The sequence below is a fragment of the Lithobates pipiens genome, unplaced genomic scaffold, assembly GCF_037356315.1.
Source record: "Lithobates pipiens isolate NorthernLeopardFrog02 unplaced genomic scaffold, aLitPip1_a1.2 Scaffold_18, whole genome shotgun sequence".
NCBI classification, from domain to species: domain Eukaryota; kingdom Metazoa; phylum Chordata; class Amphibia; order Anura; family Ranidae; genus Lithobates; species Lithobates pipiens.
Window position 1 is genome coordinate 509,500,707 of NW_027507758.1, and position 18,501 is coordinate 509,519,207.

General features: G+C 42.4%; 1 protein-coding gene across 1 annotated transcript in view; it reads right to left on the reverse strand.

Annotated features, from left to right (window-relative positions):
* PXDN (peroxidasin) overlaps positions 1 to 18,501 on the reverse strand; it is a 236,317-nt gene that overhangs the window by 109,893 nt on the left and 107,923 nt on the right. The gene's annotated exons all lie outside the window — the stretch shown is intronic.

Here is an 18,501-nt window from a genome sequence, read left to right on the forward strand (position 1 = left end):
AATAAACCCAGATGATGTCTCATTAGACAAAACATGCCAGATCGAGTTCAAGACAGGCCATTGCGAACCACGTGTCTGATATAACAATGCATTTTATTGTTTGAGCACTAAACCTACTGATGGAATGCAAGTGCGCTGTACTACTTAAATAAATTTTGCTATCTTATGGTTTTACACTATTTGGAGACATTTCCGTTTTTTGGATGTTTGGACTGTATGATATTTATTTTTTTCCCCAATACTTTTTTTTTCAAAAGGAGAAAGACACCCGGTATAGTACAGAGAGGGAACCCATACAGTGGGATCAAAGCACTTACACAACGGTACAACAGAGGTTATCATTACAACAGAGTTAATATGCATAAAATCTTAACTTTTCCCAAAGATGCAAATGCTCGATGTCTGAGTCAAGGCGTCGCCATGCCCCGTGTGTCGCATCTCCCCCCCTTTTTTTTTTCTCCTGCGGGAGTGTCTGCATTATACAATATTCAGGGAAAGCCCAACGAGTTAACCGGATTTGTCCAGTCTTCATGGGGGGATTTAGAGCTAGTCCTGCGTACTCCTCAGAGTATATGAATTTGCGCCATAGAACCATTTCTTAGTATATTTCTCATGCAGGCCTTTTTTAGTAACCACCAAGCCTTCCATCCCACTTATATCAGCCACCTTTTTCAACCAGGTGGCAATCGACGGAGGCTTCGCTTGTTTCCAGTATAGTGGGATGCATCCCCTGGCAGCCATAATCAGGAGGGGGAGGATAGACTTTCTATAAACCTTACTGGGGATGTTGTGGTGATGCAGGAGAAAGAAGGCGGGTCCCTCGGAAACTCACTGTCGGTAAACTTTTGGACGATTCTATGGACTTCAGTCCAATAGGGCTGCAAGAGATGGCAGGACCAAAAGATGTGGAGGAAGGAACCGATCTCCTCCCCACACCTCCAGCATAAGTCTGAGCATTGGAGAAACATTTTGTTGATCTTTACTGGGGTGTGATACCACCCGCCTCTTGGTGTTTAGCACAAAACAAAGTCTTGTAGGTGAACAGGTAGATTCTGTCCATCTGTTCTTCAGTCAGTTCTAACCCCAACTCCCATCCTGTGATATATGGGGGTTTGTGTTCTGCTGGTGGTGATGTCAGCAGTTGATACATTAGAGAAACTGCATGGGAGAGTGTAGATTGATCCAGGCAGAGCTGCTCAAAATTAGTGAGAGGCCTCTGGAACAACGCAAGGGGAGGCAAAGATCCAAGAAAGTGGGATAGTTGGACTCTCTGCCAGAAAGATAATCCCGACAAGCCTGAGTCGGTCATAATCTGTTTCATTATCCAACGTCCCCCTGAGATGTAGTTTCGAGCCTGTGACCGCTACATGGTAAAGGCTGACATCTGGGAAAGCCATGCCACTCCTGAGTTTGGGTAATCTCTGGGTGGATTGTGCCAGCCGGGGTGGTTTCAGTGACCACAGGAAGTCAACCAGGGATTCACAGCCTTAAGGAATGAGCTTGGAATTTTAATGGGAAGTGCCTGCAAGTGGTACAAAAGGTGAGGCAACACATACATTTTTACACTATTGCACCTTCCAAACCATGAAAACATGCCATTAAACCAAGATTGCAGGTCTTTCTTGATTGTCAGTAGAGGGGGAAAGTTTAGCGAGAAGACATCCTCTAGTTTTCTGGGGAGGCGGATCCCCAGGTATTTAATGTGGTCTGAGGCCCATTTGAAAGGAAAATTCTTTTGTAGTAGCATCAGGGTGGAGGTCGGCAAAGAGACGTGCAGTGCCTCTGACTTTTGGTAGTTGACTCGGAACCCCAACAACTTCTCATAGGCCTTCAACTCCGAAAGCAGGTTTGAGATAGAAATCAAAGGGTTTCACAGGAAGAAAAGAAGGTTGTCTGCAAACCCAGCGATTTTGGGAGAAAGAGAGCTATCCAAATGGAGGCCTGTGACGTCAGGGTTGTTTCCAATGGTCCTCTGAAATGGTTCCAGGGTCAGGATAAAAATCAAGGGAAATAAGAGGCACCCTTGGCGGGTTCCGTTAGTGATCTCAAATGGACTTGAAAGGTGACCATTTACCTTTACCAGAGAGGCATGAATATATGGTTTGGACCAGTGTAACATCCTTTGCCCCAGGCCTATAGAGCACAGCGTCTCCGAAAAGAAAGGTCCAATCCACTCTATCAAACGCCTTTTCGGCATCTGTGGAAAGGAGAAGCAGGGGGATCATACGTTTCTGAGCGGCATATATTAGGTTGAGCACTTTGGTCGTATTGTCCCTGGCCTCTCTCAATGGAACAAATCCGGCCTGATCTAAGTGGATGAGTTGGGGTATGTGCCCTATCCGGCGCATTGCGAGTATTTTGGCAAAGATCTTTAGCTCCACGTTTTAAAAAGGATATCGATCTATAGTTTTGGCATAGCAGGGGGTCCTTGCTCTGCTTCGGGAGGACCGTATGATATTACCAAGAAAGTGGAATCTCAGCTACAGCCTGACAGTGTGAAACCCCTGGAGCCACCTAATGGATTACTCTTGTGGAGAGTTATCTCTGTCAGCCCGTTTTCTGAGTCCACGCTTTCCGGTAGATATATGTTCCTTGGTGGTGGATATCACTTTCCCGGTGATCTATTTAGGGTCCTACGTGGATTTGTCTACTCTCACGGGATTTCTCCACAATTTGAAAATGTATATATACATCTGTTTTCCAACACTGGACTGTTTGCACTGTATAATTTGGGACTATTATCACCCCTACATGCACGTTGCACTTTAGGGTCCACTTATGTGGAGGTTTCTTTTCACATATTTGTTATGTATATTCAGTTATTTATATGTAACATTTGTTTTGATACATTGGTTTATATGTCAAACATGTAACCTCTTGTAGTAGCTATGTTACATTTAGCACATTTTCTATTATGACCACATTTGTGCGGTTCCCATCAAACCACTGACGCTTGAGTGCAGCACTTTACCCCACAGATTTCTCTAACACAATATTTTGTCTATTGTAGCGTTTGCGGCCCTTCAATTTAGATCGCGAAGCGCAGTCATTTCCACTACTTTTACATTTTAAATATGGTCACTGTACAGAGATGTGGAAAAGTTTTCCATTATTCGCGGCAAAGCACTAGGGTATTGAATGACAGTTGAGTAGATTAAAACGAACACTCTTCCATAATTAACCTTTTCCATTTGAATAACAATATCACAAACAGGGCCCCAGAGTGTTTTACAGTCCACATAATGGGGATCTATTTGATACTGGTATGCACCCTATAAAGCTAGAAAACATATAAGCATGGAGGTCAGGCAAGTGAAAGGGCAGTTATTTCAGAGCACAAGGGGCCACTCATCTCTAAGATGAAAGCCAACCTCAGATAAAAGCCAAAGGAAATCTGTACTTTTATACTAAACTAAGACAAAAGAGTTGTCATAAGCTGACACAAGCTAGGTTGTCTATAAAATGTTACTCATTAGTGAACACCTGCCTTTCCAAGTACTTTTTTGGAGACATCATTTTTATGTACTTCTTTTATTGCATTTAAAGCAATACCACACAAAAGGGTCTAAAATAAGTGCTAACCAAGATATACATCATGAATCATAGCTTTGAAATGACTGCAGTTTGAAATCATACAATGGGAAAAAAAAGCATAAAAAGTGTAAACACTGTTCTATCAGTAAAAAACAAAATGTGAAAAAACAGCCATCAATAAAGAATCTTACACGAGATGTAAATATGGCCACAGGGCATGTATTTCTGGCTTTTCTGCACTCAGAGAACCAAAAATATGAAGGATATCAGCTCCCAGTCAGACGGAATGTTGCAAGCCAAGAGATGGGAACCAGTAAGACATCCCAGCATCCCTGTCATTCCAGTGACATGGAGAGGTCAGGATTCCAGCACGGTAAATCATTTTAATGAGCCTAGGGTCCTAAAGTTAACCCCATAAAATGTAAACTCCATCATCCCTAACTTTAAAATTGGTCTTCTAGACATGGACTTCTAGACATGAGAGAGGAGAAGGAAAAGCAATAGTGATCATACACAAAAGCAATGAATCAGTTCCAACAATGAGAGGCATGGAAATAAACTCAATAATTCTTCACATGAATATTGTACAGGATGATTGACAGGGGATAAAATTTCACTGATCAAAGTCAGAAAATGTTTGCATGTTGCAACGAGCACTTCCAATACCTGGAAGTGAATTCATTTACTCAAACTACAGGGAAAAGCTGTCACAAGCACATCTGTCGTTAAGCACAACCAACATGCCACATCCTAAAGCAGCCTTTCTCACCAGGGTTCCTCCAGAAGTTACAAGGGGCTGCTTGAACAATTTCTACCTCTCAGATAAGTAATTAAAAATTCGTATCACCACAGAGTGGTACTGTGGATACGACACTTTTGCATAAATTGCCACGTCCCGATAATTTCGATTATTGAAAAAATTTCATTTTTAGATAATGGACTTTTTGGGCATAAAAGTATATTACAAAAATAAAATCAAAACAATTACATAAAATTTCAAAGCAAAAACAACGCACCTCCTACATACATATAACAATCGACCAGGACCAAACAGATCACTATACAATATTGAAAAATTTGAAGAGGTAGGGTGTCATAAAAGCTGAGTTTTTATGACACGCTACCTCTTCAAATTTTTCAAAAACATCCTCATAGGCACATTTTGTGTACAATCTATGAAATTTTATGTAATTGTTTTTATTTAATTTTTGTAATAAATATACTTTTAACATATACTTAAAGTCCATCTAAAAAATTTAATTCTCTCAGATAAGTAATCACTGTCTGTTGAACTAATCTGTAAGTGGGGGGATTCTTCCCACTGACCACAAATTTAGGGAACATTTTTCCAACTGACTATGACACTAATGTACCATGAGCTGTAGATACAATATCTATTAGCAGGGGTTCCTTAACACCAGGAAGTTATTTCAGGGGTTTTCCAGAGCTAAAAAGGTTGAGGAAGGCTCAAATCTGTATTGAGAGAATAATATCTGGAGGGCCACCTACATTACAAAACAGGGAAAGAGCAGGTTGGCATAAATGATATAGGAGGTAAAATTTTAAACTCCCCCCAAAATTTCCAAAGACCATAGGTACTACTGTGGAGAGCTGCTCTCCATGACTATAGTAACCGACTAGACTACAGTAAAAAATAAGTTGGGTTCCTGGCATTTAGAAACATGAGAGAAGTGCAATTTAGCCATTGGAAATTATTAACATGTGTGGCCCAAACTGCGTGTAGCACTTTCAGCCTATAGCCTGATGCCCACTTTGCTGAACCGTAGTAGTAGTAAAAGAACTGTACACTTTGAAGCTTACCAATTATTAGATTGGTTGCCAGGTGTTTCACGTAAAGGCATTGCAGTCAGCAGAGAACATGAACCCTTGGATGCACTGTGCACCCATCACTTGTGTCTCAGTAAAGGGATGAGGTGGTAACTGTGAAGGCTGACCTCTATTCTGACCACAATATCTGAAGTAGAACACTTTCGAGACACTGTCACCTTTCTCATGCAAGGTAAAGTAGCAGGGTCTGAACAAAGGTCATCCTTCAACCCTCATATACTCATCTTGCCTGCATTCCCTTGCTGCTTTTTTGCAGCCGGTGCTGAGCTGGCGATCCAAGGAAGTGGTGACATAATTTCACTGGTCATGCAATATCAAGTAGTTGGTTGTTTTTTTTTTTTTTTACCTTAAAGCGTAGTAAACCGCTACAATAAAAAAAAAAAAAAAAAAAAACAGAAAGAAAAAACGTTCCCATGCAAAATACAAAACAATGTGCTAGTATGCACCTTATACTATAACATTATGAAATACTTCGCTTAAAACAAATCCCTCCAGCAGCACACTGTCACTGCTGAGAGGGCTTCCATCTTCCCATGGTCTTCCTCCAGGTACGCTATACTCAGGCTGCCTCCTACTCTTTCACTGAGAGTATGGTTAATGGTTAACTTTAATTTTTTAAAGACAGTGCAGTCTGAAACCAGTCTGTTACCTTGGAGAAGGAAGAAAGGGAGGAGCAAAAGAGTGCCTTGCCATCCTAGGCTATGGGGCTACGCGTTTCTTTTAATGCACACAGTGTATGGAGACAACTCTAGTTCCTGCACGCAAGGGTGACTCTCTATAGGACAGGGGTCTCCAAACTTTGTAAACAAAGGGCTAGTTTACGGTCCTTCAGACTTTTGGTGACCAGCCTACGGACACTGGGAGTAGAAAAGTTCGCAATATCAGCGGGGGAAAAAAAAATGTACCATCTTTGGTGTCAGTGAGAGGAATTGCACCCCATCGTTGGTGTCATTGGGAGGAATTGTGCCCCATCAATGGTGTCATTAGTAGGGAATTTTCCCCATTATTGGTATCATTGGGAGAAATTGTGCCTTTTCATTGGGGTCATTGGGGAGATTATGCCCCATTGTTGGTTTCAGTAGAGGAAATTGCGTCCCAAGCGCTGGATAAAAGCAAGCAAATGACTGCAGTTTGGAGATTACTGGTCTAGAACAAAGCTTTTTTGCCCATCTTTCTCATACGGATCACAGTGATGTCTGATCGCTCAGTTCTTGGTCTGAGAGGCAGAAGGGGACAGCTCCAGTCATCTAGGCAAGTATAATTGTTTTAATTTTTTATCATCCCATACATGCCACATGTTGCAATGTTAAAAAAAAACTAGTGGCAAATGCACGCACAGTAAAAAACATGCAACTCACAAAATACCAAAATGTCCCATAAGCCACATGTAGTGCATCCCATTCAAATCAACAGGCTGCCCTATGCTTGTCACAGAAAAAATGAGCTACAAAATGTGCCCTCCCATTATGCTGGATGTGAATGGGGCCTGAAAGTGAAATTGGTGCGTTAACACAAGAACAATGAGGCTCCATTCACATCTGTGCATTTCCTTGCATTTCAGAAATGCCCTGCACCAAAAATCGCAGTAAAAAAAACACACCAAGCTCTGCTCTAAAGAAAAAGTTTTGAAGCTTCTTTGGGGCCATTGCTATGTGCATGACAGCCTATTCAGATGGACAGACTGCCCTATGTGCGATGAGTATAAATGCTCCAAATCCCCCCCCCCCCAAAAAAATGCTCCAAACCCCCCCCCCCAAAAAAATGCACGTGGGAATGTGAGTTCCTGCTATGCTGAGATGTGAACGTGGTTTGACAGCTGAGTGTTCCTGTCCACTCCCTTCTATGTACTTATATAAAGATGGCCATACACTGCTATCCGATTGTATATTGTGTATTTAGTGAGAAGGGTGATTACTGATTGATTGCATTTCATTTAAGAAACGTGCAGCTGGGAATGGGTGGGTAGGGTAGGAGGGTGGATGATGCAGGGTGTGTGCTAATGAGGTCAACTGGTCAACTGCTTCCTGTGTCATGACCTAAAAGTCTGACCAGGAAGTAAGGCAGAAGCAATGAATACGTTTGGAAACATTAATGAGGACAAGTGATAAGTGTCTGTAGATTTAATGCTAAGTTTTGATATTTTTGCAAAAAAAAAAAAAAAGTACATGATTGCTATATTAATACATAGAGGAAATGCAACTTAGAAAAAAAAAAGGTGAACTTATTTAAGCAACCAAATTTAAACTTCTATTTCTGCGTTTTTTGTTTTTGTTTTGTTTTTTAACAAAACTACACAGGTACGGTAATATAATAGGATGTACACTTGACAAATCAGCTAGAACAAAAGAAAAGTTGTTGTAAAAGCGTAGGCATGATTTCCAACAGAATATCTACAAAAAGACCACAGTAGTTCCTGTACGGTATACTGTTAATACATGGCATGTTGTAACAGGACGAGTGCCGGAGGGCCCACCAACCTGGAACGAACCACAGAGCCCAACGTGTGAGAGTCAGTTCATGTCAAACTATTTATCATGTTTTTCTTGCTGACATGAACATTTTCTGCTAAAAAAGTGTCAGTTCCTTAAGGTACAGATTCCACGCTCAAAATCACTAGCTTAAATCAAGGCTGACGTGTAGTCGTGACTGACTCCTCACACTGCTTCTTTCTTTCTTAAAGGTGCTTCCTATCAAAGATATTAGAAAAATTCAAGTAACATTGGCTACACAAGGCTAGTTTAAACAGAGTCCTGAGTCACACAGGTGTACTTAAGCATACACCCATGCGAGGGCCGTGTTTTGTGTGCATGGGATGCACAGGTGTTCTTTACATCCGCATGACGACAGTCCTATTCAAGTCAATTGGGACGCATCTGCTGCACAGACACAGCCACCATCACTGTTCATGTAGCAATCAAATCTCTGCAGGATCAAACCCTTGTTTTTCTCCTGGGTCATCTGTGCAACCACTTCAGAATTCCCAAGAATCAAGCCCTAGGTCCTTTGCAGTCCACATGTTGAGACGCTAGAACATTCACCCTGCAAATTCCTTTCTGAAAAGTACTGTTGGATACTTCCCCGAGATTATGTCCGGAAATACTATTTAAACCTGCTCAGTCTATCCAGGATTTATCTAAGCAAAAATCTCACTGAGTAGGTGTTCCATGACTCCTATTCCAGTGCCGATTCCTGTGGCCATCCAAATACAGTAGTCGGCTCTGCAGATTCCTCCATACTTCCTGTTTAGCTTGGATGGAGGAATTTATTGAATTTCTCTCGGCTGAATGAGAGCCTATGTCTAGCCCTAGACCCTCAGGCATCTTTGGAGTCTATATTTTCCTGGTAACATGGAGGATTTACTTTCTCCATGACACTAAGGCCCTTCAAATGTAGGTTAATTTTTTTAGGTGAATATTAGAGATATTCTTATCTTTTAAAATAGAATAACCATTTTATTTGATACAGTTAATACATGGGGGGGGGGGGGTCTTAAAAGCAAAACTTTATGCTCCCTACTGCCCCCGCTTTTTTTTTTTTTTTTTTTTTAACCCTCCCTTACCTGTCTGCAGGCCCTGCACATTTAGGTGACTCATTCACCCAGCAGATCCAGAATTGTCCTGCTGTGATCTGCTTCTTTTCTTCACCCCCCTCGGTCCCGTGCTACCTTATGTGACGTCATTAGAAAGCTGCCAGCTCTTCTGGATTAGCCGACTACTTCACCAATGATGCGCCTCCCTGTCCCTTCTCCTTTTCCAATAAAGGACTAAAGGGGTTATTTACGAAAGGCAAATCCACTTTGCACTGTAAGTGCACTTGGAAGTGCAGTCACTCTAAATCTAAGGGATAGATCTGAAATGAGTGGAAGCTCTGCTGATTTTATCATCTAATCATGTTCAAGCTAAAATGCTGTTTTTTATTTTCCTTGCATGTTCCCCTCAGATCTACAGTGACTGCACTTCCAAGTGCACTTGCAGTGCAAAGTGGATTTTCCTTTAGTAAATAACACCCTATGTCTCCTGGGATATGAGATGTACATATCCCAGGAGGCAATGCAGGTAAAGTGCACCTAGACGAATAATGTGCGTGCAGGGTGGGGGAAAGCAGGCCAGGGTTTTTTTTTATTTTTTTACAAAAAAAACTCCAAAGGATGAAAAAAATAAAAATAAGGATTTTTGCAGTGGAGGAGTTAATGGGAAGCACCATGTCCTGGAGGGTGACGTTCCGCTTTAAGGCAAAACTGTAGTTAAACACACCCAAGTACATTAATCATATTAAAAAAGCTCTCTCTGATTGGAAGTGGAAGGATCTGTATTAGCTGCCACAAAGTCTCTAATGCTTTGAACAAAGGTTTCAAACTGATACTGATACTTGCTGGCAGAAAGAGAAAGTATATTGATGACCACATAAACTAGCTTATGCAATGTCCTGCCACTCCAAGCTAAGCACTGCAAGTGTGATCTTTAGAATTGATCCAGTTGTGGCAAGATGGCTGTAACTTTCAGTCTCAGTAGAATTAGCAGACAGTGACTTGATCCAAATTACTTTGGAAAGCTTCAATCCAAAACCTCTGCAGATCTTCACAGATGATCAGGAAGAACAATCGTAGTAAGTCTAGCACCAGCAATTATATGTGCTTAGAACAAAAACTAAACGCACACTGAAAATAGGGTGGGACTAGCTATACAGAGTATCTTCTAGCTTTAGTCATAGCTACAAAATTAGGCAAACAAACAATGCACGTGTAACACGAAATGCTCCATTACTATCTAACTTCAGGCTGCGGGTCTTCACCAAGCTGTACTGCTTTAAATGCAATAGAGAAAAGGGTGAGGTCAGGGACCTGGCTGTGCTGTCCAGCAGGAGACCCTGGATCACAAGTTAAAGTGGAGCGCCACCCAAAAATTGAACTTCCACTTTAAGTGCTGGTGACCCTCTGACATGCCACATTTGGCATGTTATTTTTTTGGGGAGGGAGCGGGTACCCAGTTTTTACAGACACCCAGATCCCACTCCCCCTGTGGCACCGGAAGGAAGATCACCTCTTCCCCCTCCCTGCAATCTTCTGGGACACGTCACAGGTCCCAGAAGTTTGCCCGGCCATTCACAGCATGCAGCTCACAGTAAGAATGCCAGTGCCACAGAGAGGAGGGGGGCTATGTGCACCCGCTTCACTGGACCGTGGGACAGGTAAGTGTCTAATTATTAAAAGTCAGCAGCTACACTTTTTGTAGCTGCTGACTTTTAAATGGATGGATCTCCGCTTTAATGCAACAAAATTACAAATCTTTAGACAAATCTGTTCCAGATGCAGATCAGAGCTGCTGAGGCAGTTCACAGTTCAGTAGTAAAAGGTAAATAAAGAGATGAAAAGCCTACAAAACATGCATGCACAAGTCTTCCATTAGCTACTGTTTATTCTTTGCCATAGCAGCCTGACATCAGCAGCTCTCAGCCGAAGACATCTCCAATAAATATATCAGTCGGAAAGGGGTTGAGAGGGAACAATTATTCCTCTGGAGAATTGATATTTATATATTTTTTTAAATGCAAAGACAAGTTTCATTAACAGTACAACTAAAGGAAAAAACTTTTTTTCCTCTTTCATAGAGTACGGGAGGGATATAACCTGTCAGATAGAAAAAAAAAAAACATGTCTTATTGGGAAGTTTTCCCTTAATTTCCTGTCCTATAGCCCAGGGGTCTTCGGCCACCAGGCCACAGCCCACTACCAGGCCCTTGCATCTCTGCAGATGGGCCACGGCATGATACTGCAATGCAGGCAGGTGGGCGTGTGAGAGCCCAGTGGATCAGAGGCAGGCGGGTGGATTAGAGAAGCTGGCTGGCAAGCAGAGATTACGGTACATCATCTCTCTCCGCCCGCCTAGCATCACCGATTTTCCATCCTCAGTGTGCAGAATGTCGGGAGGAGCACCGGTGAGCAGAAAGATGCCATCTCTCATCGCCCCCCCCCCCCCCACATCAACGCTCTCCTGCCCTCACTCAAGAGTGACCACTGCACAGAGGCCTGCCTCTGTGCTAAATGAACCACTTGCCACATCACCTGCCGGTGCTACCAGATGTGGCTTGTCACTGCATTGGTGGCACTGGCAGGTGACATGGCAAGTGACATTCCTCATCTGGTGCCAGGCAGCGTTGCAAGTGGCATTCATCATCTGGTGGCAGCTAGGTTGGCAAGTAGCATTCCTCATCTGGTGGCAGGCAGCATTCATCTGGTCGCAGGCAGCGTGGCATTACTCATCTGGTGGCAGCTAGGTTGGCAAGTGGCAGTCCTCATCTGGTGGCAGCTAGGTTGGCAAGTGGCAGTTCTCATCTGGTGGCAGCTAGGTTGGCAAATGGCATTCCTCATCTGGTGGCAGGCAGTGTGGCATTCCTCATCTGGTGGCAGACAGTGTAGCAAGTGACATTCCTCATCTGGTGGTAGGCAGCCTGGCAAGTGAAATTTCTCATCTGGTGGCAGGGGACGTGTCAAGTGACATTGCTCATCTGGTGGCAGGCAGCATGAAGGTGACATTCATCATCTGGTGGCAGGCAGCATGGCAAGTGCCAATGCTGCACTATGGTGATTTGAATGATTTCATTTCTATTACAATGTAATAGAAATGACCTTCGCACAATTTTCAGCCTTCGCACAATTTTCTTTCACACAGCCGGTCCCCGTGCCAAAAAAGCCTGGGGACCACTGCTATAGCCAAAAGGGGACATAAGAGAAAATCATTCCAAAGTGAGGGAATCCCGAGGTATAACCAGGACTAGTGTCCCCATTGGAAGATTTTCTCCTCTATCAATGTTCTGGTGACAACCCAAAATTTGGCAATTTTTTCACTTTTGTGAGAATGGTAACCATAATTTATAGAAAGTGTGAAACTAACAGGAGCACAAGACAGCAATACAAACTGAGAAGTGTTCTAATCCCTCTCCACTCTATCCAAAAAAAAAAAATTGCCTTTAGTTATACAATAACAGTTTTAAGGGCCCGTTCACACTAGAACGCAGTGTGAGAAAGGAGCAATTCTAGAACTGCATGGGAATATGCTGCCCTTTTTAGACGTGCGGGGGCGCCGTTAATTAATGGGAACCTCACACACATCTAACAAATGCAGCATGTTTGCAGCCACCAAACTGCATCGTATACAGTTTGGTTCAGCTTGATTTTAAATGTTGCGCCTACTGTACTTTTTGCACGTGTTTATGTGTTTGGCTGCCCACTGAAATAAAGGGTCTGTCAAAAACGGGGCATTCCAGTGTGGACCAACCCTTAGGCAATTTAAAGTACTTTCAACCAGCTTGGAATTGCAATAAACAAACAAGTAGGAGAAAACTCTAAGCCCCCGTACACATGGTCGGAAATTCCGACCACAAAATCCGTCTGATTTTTTCCAACGGATTTTGTCCGAAACTGGTGTTGCATACACAAGTTGTCGGAAAATCCAATCGTTCAGAACGCGATGACGTTCGTTCGTTCCGATAGGACTATGGTCAGGCTAGTAGCCAATAGCTTTGCTCTCGTACTTTGATCTGAGCATGCGTGGCACTTTGTCCGATCGGAATTCTCTACAAACGATCAGAAAAAGTCAGATCGGATTTTGTTGTCAGAAAATTTTAGATCTTGCTCTCAAATTTATTCAGTCGAAATTACTGATGGAAAAAATCCAATAGATCCCACACACGATCTGATTTTCCGACAATATAATCCGATCGGACCTTTTCCGTCTGAAATTTCTGACCGCGTGTACGGGGCATAAGACCTCATTTTGACTTGTTTTGCTGAAACGTGCTTTTGTGTTCGGATTTCTCCTCAGACAGCATTAGACAGGCGGTGAGGAGGCTTTGTATCAACACCTCACAGCCTTTTTTAACCCCTTAATTACTGGACAACCATGCAGTTGTACGCAGTTGTGGGGCGGTTGCAAGGCTGCCCATTCACTTGAATGGGTGGCACTTGACAGGCAATAGAGGTGGTATAATTATTGCTGCAGTCCTGAAGCAAAGCATCATGGCTGTGGCACATGTACACCCCTAACCGTAGCAGCAACAGGGGGCAGTAAAAAATGTGTCTGAAATGTGGGGTTTTACCACCCACCCCAACCTATTTTTTTAAAATGTTCCCTCCTTCTACCTATCCGCCTAACCTATAGTAAAAGGATCTGTGCACTTATGCAATGCTGCAGCCTAAGGCCCCTTTCATTCTGTTGATCTCCGCTGAGCAGGTAGATAGCAGGTCTGTGTCCACTCCGCTGTGCAGAGCGGACACGGCTTGCTGCTCTCTCTGGGGCGCTCGAATAGAAATGGACTGACTGAATCTGATGCTGGCAGGTATCAGTAGACATATGTCTGCTGACATCCGCTACCGCATAGAGAACAATAGGTGGTCCGATCGGGTCCACCTGAAAAACAGACAGGCAGACCTGGTTGGTTCACTGGTGTGAAAGGGGCCTAAGGAAGCTCAACATTGGCTGTGAATTCCAGGAGCTGTGGCATCCCTCATGGCCATTAAAGTAGCTGTAAACCCTCTTATATACCCAGTGAGATATATAGCCTCAGATGATACACAGAGATGAAATCATCCTACATAAGTTTTACTTGTTAAGCTGCAGTCATCTCTTCTCTACAGCCATTCAAAAGTGCAGAATTGTGATACAATCCTTCTGCATCCATCATTATCACAGAGGATTGGGTGGAGAGCTGCAGTTAATGTGCGAGAGCCGATTGGAGGAAAGGCTCACACCCCCCTCCACACACAGCACAGGACTGAAGGAATGATACAGAGCTGTGTTGCGAATAGACAAGCTGTGTGCTGAGCTCTCCTCCCCATCACAAATTTATCTCATGTGTCGGCTTTGCATGCTGATAACAGAGGAACAAAAAAAAACTGAGAGAAACATCACTTAGACCTTTCGAGAGAAGAAAACACTACAGATATGTGTGCTTTGTTCAGATTTCATAACTGAGGTTTACAACCACTTTAAGTTTATCTATTTTGATATAGCAGGGATGGTGGTAGGTTGCATTGATGACAATAGGGTCATCCCAGCAACCATTCCACTGCACATGCACAGACCCATAATCAGCAACAAGTGGGTGGGACCCGAAAGACCCAGCACAGTAAAGGGCTGTAAAAAACTGTGAATAACAGTAATAAATAAAAAATAACATAAAACTAACAAATAGTAAAGATGTTACAAGAAAAAAAAAAAACAATCTTTGATAAAAAGAGATCATTTGCATTCCCGTTTATCCTTTAGTGATTAGGACTCTTGTTTTATAAATGCAGTTATTGTCTGAATTTAACAACTTGATTGTACTTTAATAGAGTGGGAACAGAAGGCGCTTCCTGCCCGCCATCCCTCGCTTCCATAGAAAACTCCACATAGTCTATATCAGCTCTGTGATTGATTCCAGCGCTGGATCTGCTCCATCCAAAGCCATGGGGACAGCAGCTGCAACTAAAGAGGCTTAAAACACATCTCCCCTAAACATGGCAACCATTCTAATTCTACTACTTCCTTTACTAGGAAAAGGAGAACATTGAATTACAGAGCAGAAAAACCCAAATCTGTTACATTTCCAACAAGGAATAGAGTTTTATTAGTCAAACTGCAAATAATTACCGAAAATCTAAAACACACGGGGGTTTTCACAAAAGAGCAAGAGAGATAATGAGGTGAAGGACTGGAATCATGTGCACTGCAGATTTCTTGCTTTAACCCTTTCGCTGCCAGGCCCTGCGTTCCATTTTACACTCCAGGTGGTCAGGTATCAGGAACCATGAATCAGACCGAGACCAAAGTAAAGTTAAAGAGGAAGTAAACCCTTATGGGTTTACTTTCTCTTTGTCTCCCTGCAAAGGTAAAGCATAATGGGCTACTATTCATCGCATAGTAGCCCATTATGTGTCACTTACCTGACATATGAACCAGCAATGTCACCGCTGTCCCCTGTAGTCCGGAGCGTCCATCATCTTCCGGGTATCGCTACTCTGGCCACTCACAGTGCCGCAGCAGTGATGACGTCACTCCCGCGCATGTGCACGGGGGCCACCACTAACGGAATTTCGCCGTTAGCAGCGGCATGCTGCTAACTGTGATAGTGCACCGTAGACAGCTGTGACTGTCTTTTAGTAAAGATAGTTTTAGGCTTACCTGTAGGTCAAGGTGGTTTGTAAGGGTTTACAACCACTTTAAATCACACTTGCTTAATAATAAGGTAAACAGAGTAAACGTAGTCAAAACAAGCCAGAGTTCAGTAACCGGATTGGGTAGTCTGCCAAGCAAATGTCAGAGAGCCAGAGATAATCGTAGTAGTATAGCAAGCAGGATCAGGAGCCAGAAGGAACATCAGCCAAGCAAGTCTTCAACAGGAACGCAGGAGAAAGTCTCTGCGATATTGACAAAAGCGAAGGCAGAGATCAAGTGAGCTGGACGGTTTTAAGTAGGCAGGACTGACGAGCAGAATCAACAACAGCTGGGTAACTGTGAAGAGAGATGGGAGCTGATAATTAACTGACAGCTGAGTGGCCAGCTCTGGGTCCATTGAAAAACCAGCAGTGGAAATGATATAGCCCAGGAATTTAATCTGTTCAAGATGGAACTCGCACTTCTCAAGTTTACAATAGAGATTGTTTTCTCTTAGTTTCTGAAGCACACATCTATGTGCTGGCTTTCCAGGGACTTGAAAAATATGAGGATATCATAGAGATAAACCACAACATATAACTGCAACAAATCGGAGAACATCGTTAATAAATTCCTGGAAAACTGCCAGGGCGTTACAAAGGCCAAATGGCATTACCAGGTACTCATAATGGCCTGTTCTGGTATAAAACTAAATTTTCCACTCGCCGCCCTCTTTAATCCACACAAGATTGTATGCCCCTCTCAAATCAAGCTTTGTGAATAAGGAATATTGTGAATAAGGATGGCAAACATGATCAACCTCTCCAGCTCAGTGGGTATTTTTCGGGCTGCTATCTCACCCTTGATGGAATCCGAGAGACTATGAGAAAAAGCAGCCATGAGGGTCTCATTGTTCCAAGCAACCTCTGCTGCCAAAGTACTGAATTCAATGGCGTAGTCTGCAACAGTTCTCATACTCTGATGGACATGAGACACTTGGCAGCAGAAGTGAAGCATGGGGGAACGTCAAATACCCTTTTAAAGGAGGCCACAAACTCAGGGTAACTGAAGACAACAGGTTTTTTGCGTCTTCCATAGAGGGTTTGCCCAGGCCAAGGCTCTCTCAGAAAGCAAAGATATCACAAAACCTACTTGCTTCTATCCATGGGAAACGCCTGGGGCAGCATCTCAAAGTAAATCTCAAACTGGTTGAGAAACCCTCTGCATTGAACTGGATTGCCCCCAAATTGCTGGGGAAGTGGAGCGGAACCAGACATACCTCTTATGGAGGTAATACTTGAGGCGGGTGCCTGCACAGAGACTGGCACAGCAGCAGGGACGGCCTGTAACTCAGGTTGTACCAGAGTAGCCACAGGGGGAGTTGTCAGGTGAGCCGTGTGACTCAGGAGCGTTTGTAACACCATGGCAAACTGATCAATGCGGTGATCTTGGTCATCCAATCTGGAAAATATATTACCAACAAGTGGATTGACTGTATCTTCTGAATTCATGGCCTTCGCCTACAATCAGGAACCATGAATCAGACCGAAGTATAGTTAAATCACACTTGTTTAATAATAACAAGGTAAACAGAGTAAACATAGTCAAAACAAGCCAGAGTTCAGTAACTGGATAGGGTAGTCAGCCAAGCAAATGTCAGAGAGCCAGAGATAAACATAGTAGTACAGTAAGCAGGATCAGGAGCCAGTCTTCAACAGGAACGCAGGAGAAAGTCTCTGTGATGTTTACAAAGGTGAAGGCAGAGATCAAGTGAGCTGGGTGGCTTTAAGTAGGCAGGACTGACAAGCAGAATCAACAGCTGGGTAACTGCAATTTTCCCATTGCTTTTCTTTTTTTTTTTGCTCATAGCTTTCAGAGTTTTTTAGACCCCCCCCCCCCCCCCCCCCCAAACCATATATTTTCTGAAAGCACGTGACCAGTAGAATAAAAAGAAGGTGCTACTGATTTTTAGGGAACAATTATATTTGCACAAATATGTTTATACAAACAATATTTTGTTAGCAGATAAAAACAGTACATTTTAGAAAATGCCTACTAAATATAAAAGCTTAACCGGTATTGAGTTAATGATAACAAATATTTGTAATTTTTACATTATGCCTTTTTTGCAAAATACGGAAAACCAAATGTACGCAAAAATGTAAATAACCACATTTCTCAAAAAATCTGAAGGTTTTCATTGTTCCTTCCCTTACAGCTTTCAGAGTTTGCTAAAGACCCCCCAAACCATATATTTTCTGAAAGCATAGGACCGGTAGAATAAAAAGAAGGTACTACAGATTTTTAAAAGGTCCCCAAGATATTTGTGCAAATTATAAAAACAATATATTCTCTAGAATCTTTTTTAGCAGATATAAACACATCAAATTTAACAAAATCCCTACTAAATATAAAAGCTTAACCTGTACTGAGTTAATAAATAACAAATTGTAAATTTTAAATTGCGCCTTTTTTATCAATAGTGAAAATATGAAGTACGCAAACATTTCTTAAAAAATCTGGAGGCTTTCCTTTTTTACTTACAGCTTTCAGAATTAGTAAAAGACGGAGGGGCCATACATTTTCTGAAAGCACTTGGCCAGTAGAATAAAAAGAAGGTGCTACTGATTTTTTAAGGCACCGCAATATTTGCACAAATGTTAATCAAAACAATATTTTCACTAAAAATACACTATAATCATTAATAGTGGATTCATACATGGCAAAATGTACAAAATTCCTAGTAAATATAAAAGTTAAAACTGCATTGAGTTAAATATTTTTACAGTTTAAATTGCACCTTTTTGTGAAATGGTGAAAACTGAAGGTACGCAAAACTGTAAATAAAAACAATTTACTCTAAAAATCCGAAGATTACAATTTTTCACTTACAGCTTTCAGAATTTGAAAAGACCCCTCAAACTATTCATTTTCTGAAAGTATATGACCTGCAGAATAAAAAAATAAATGCTACTGATTTTTAGGG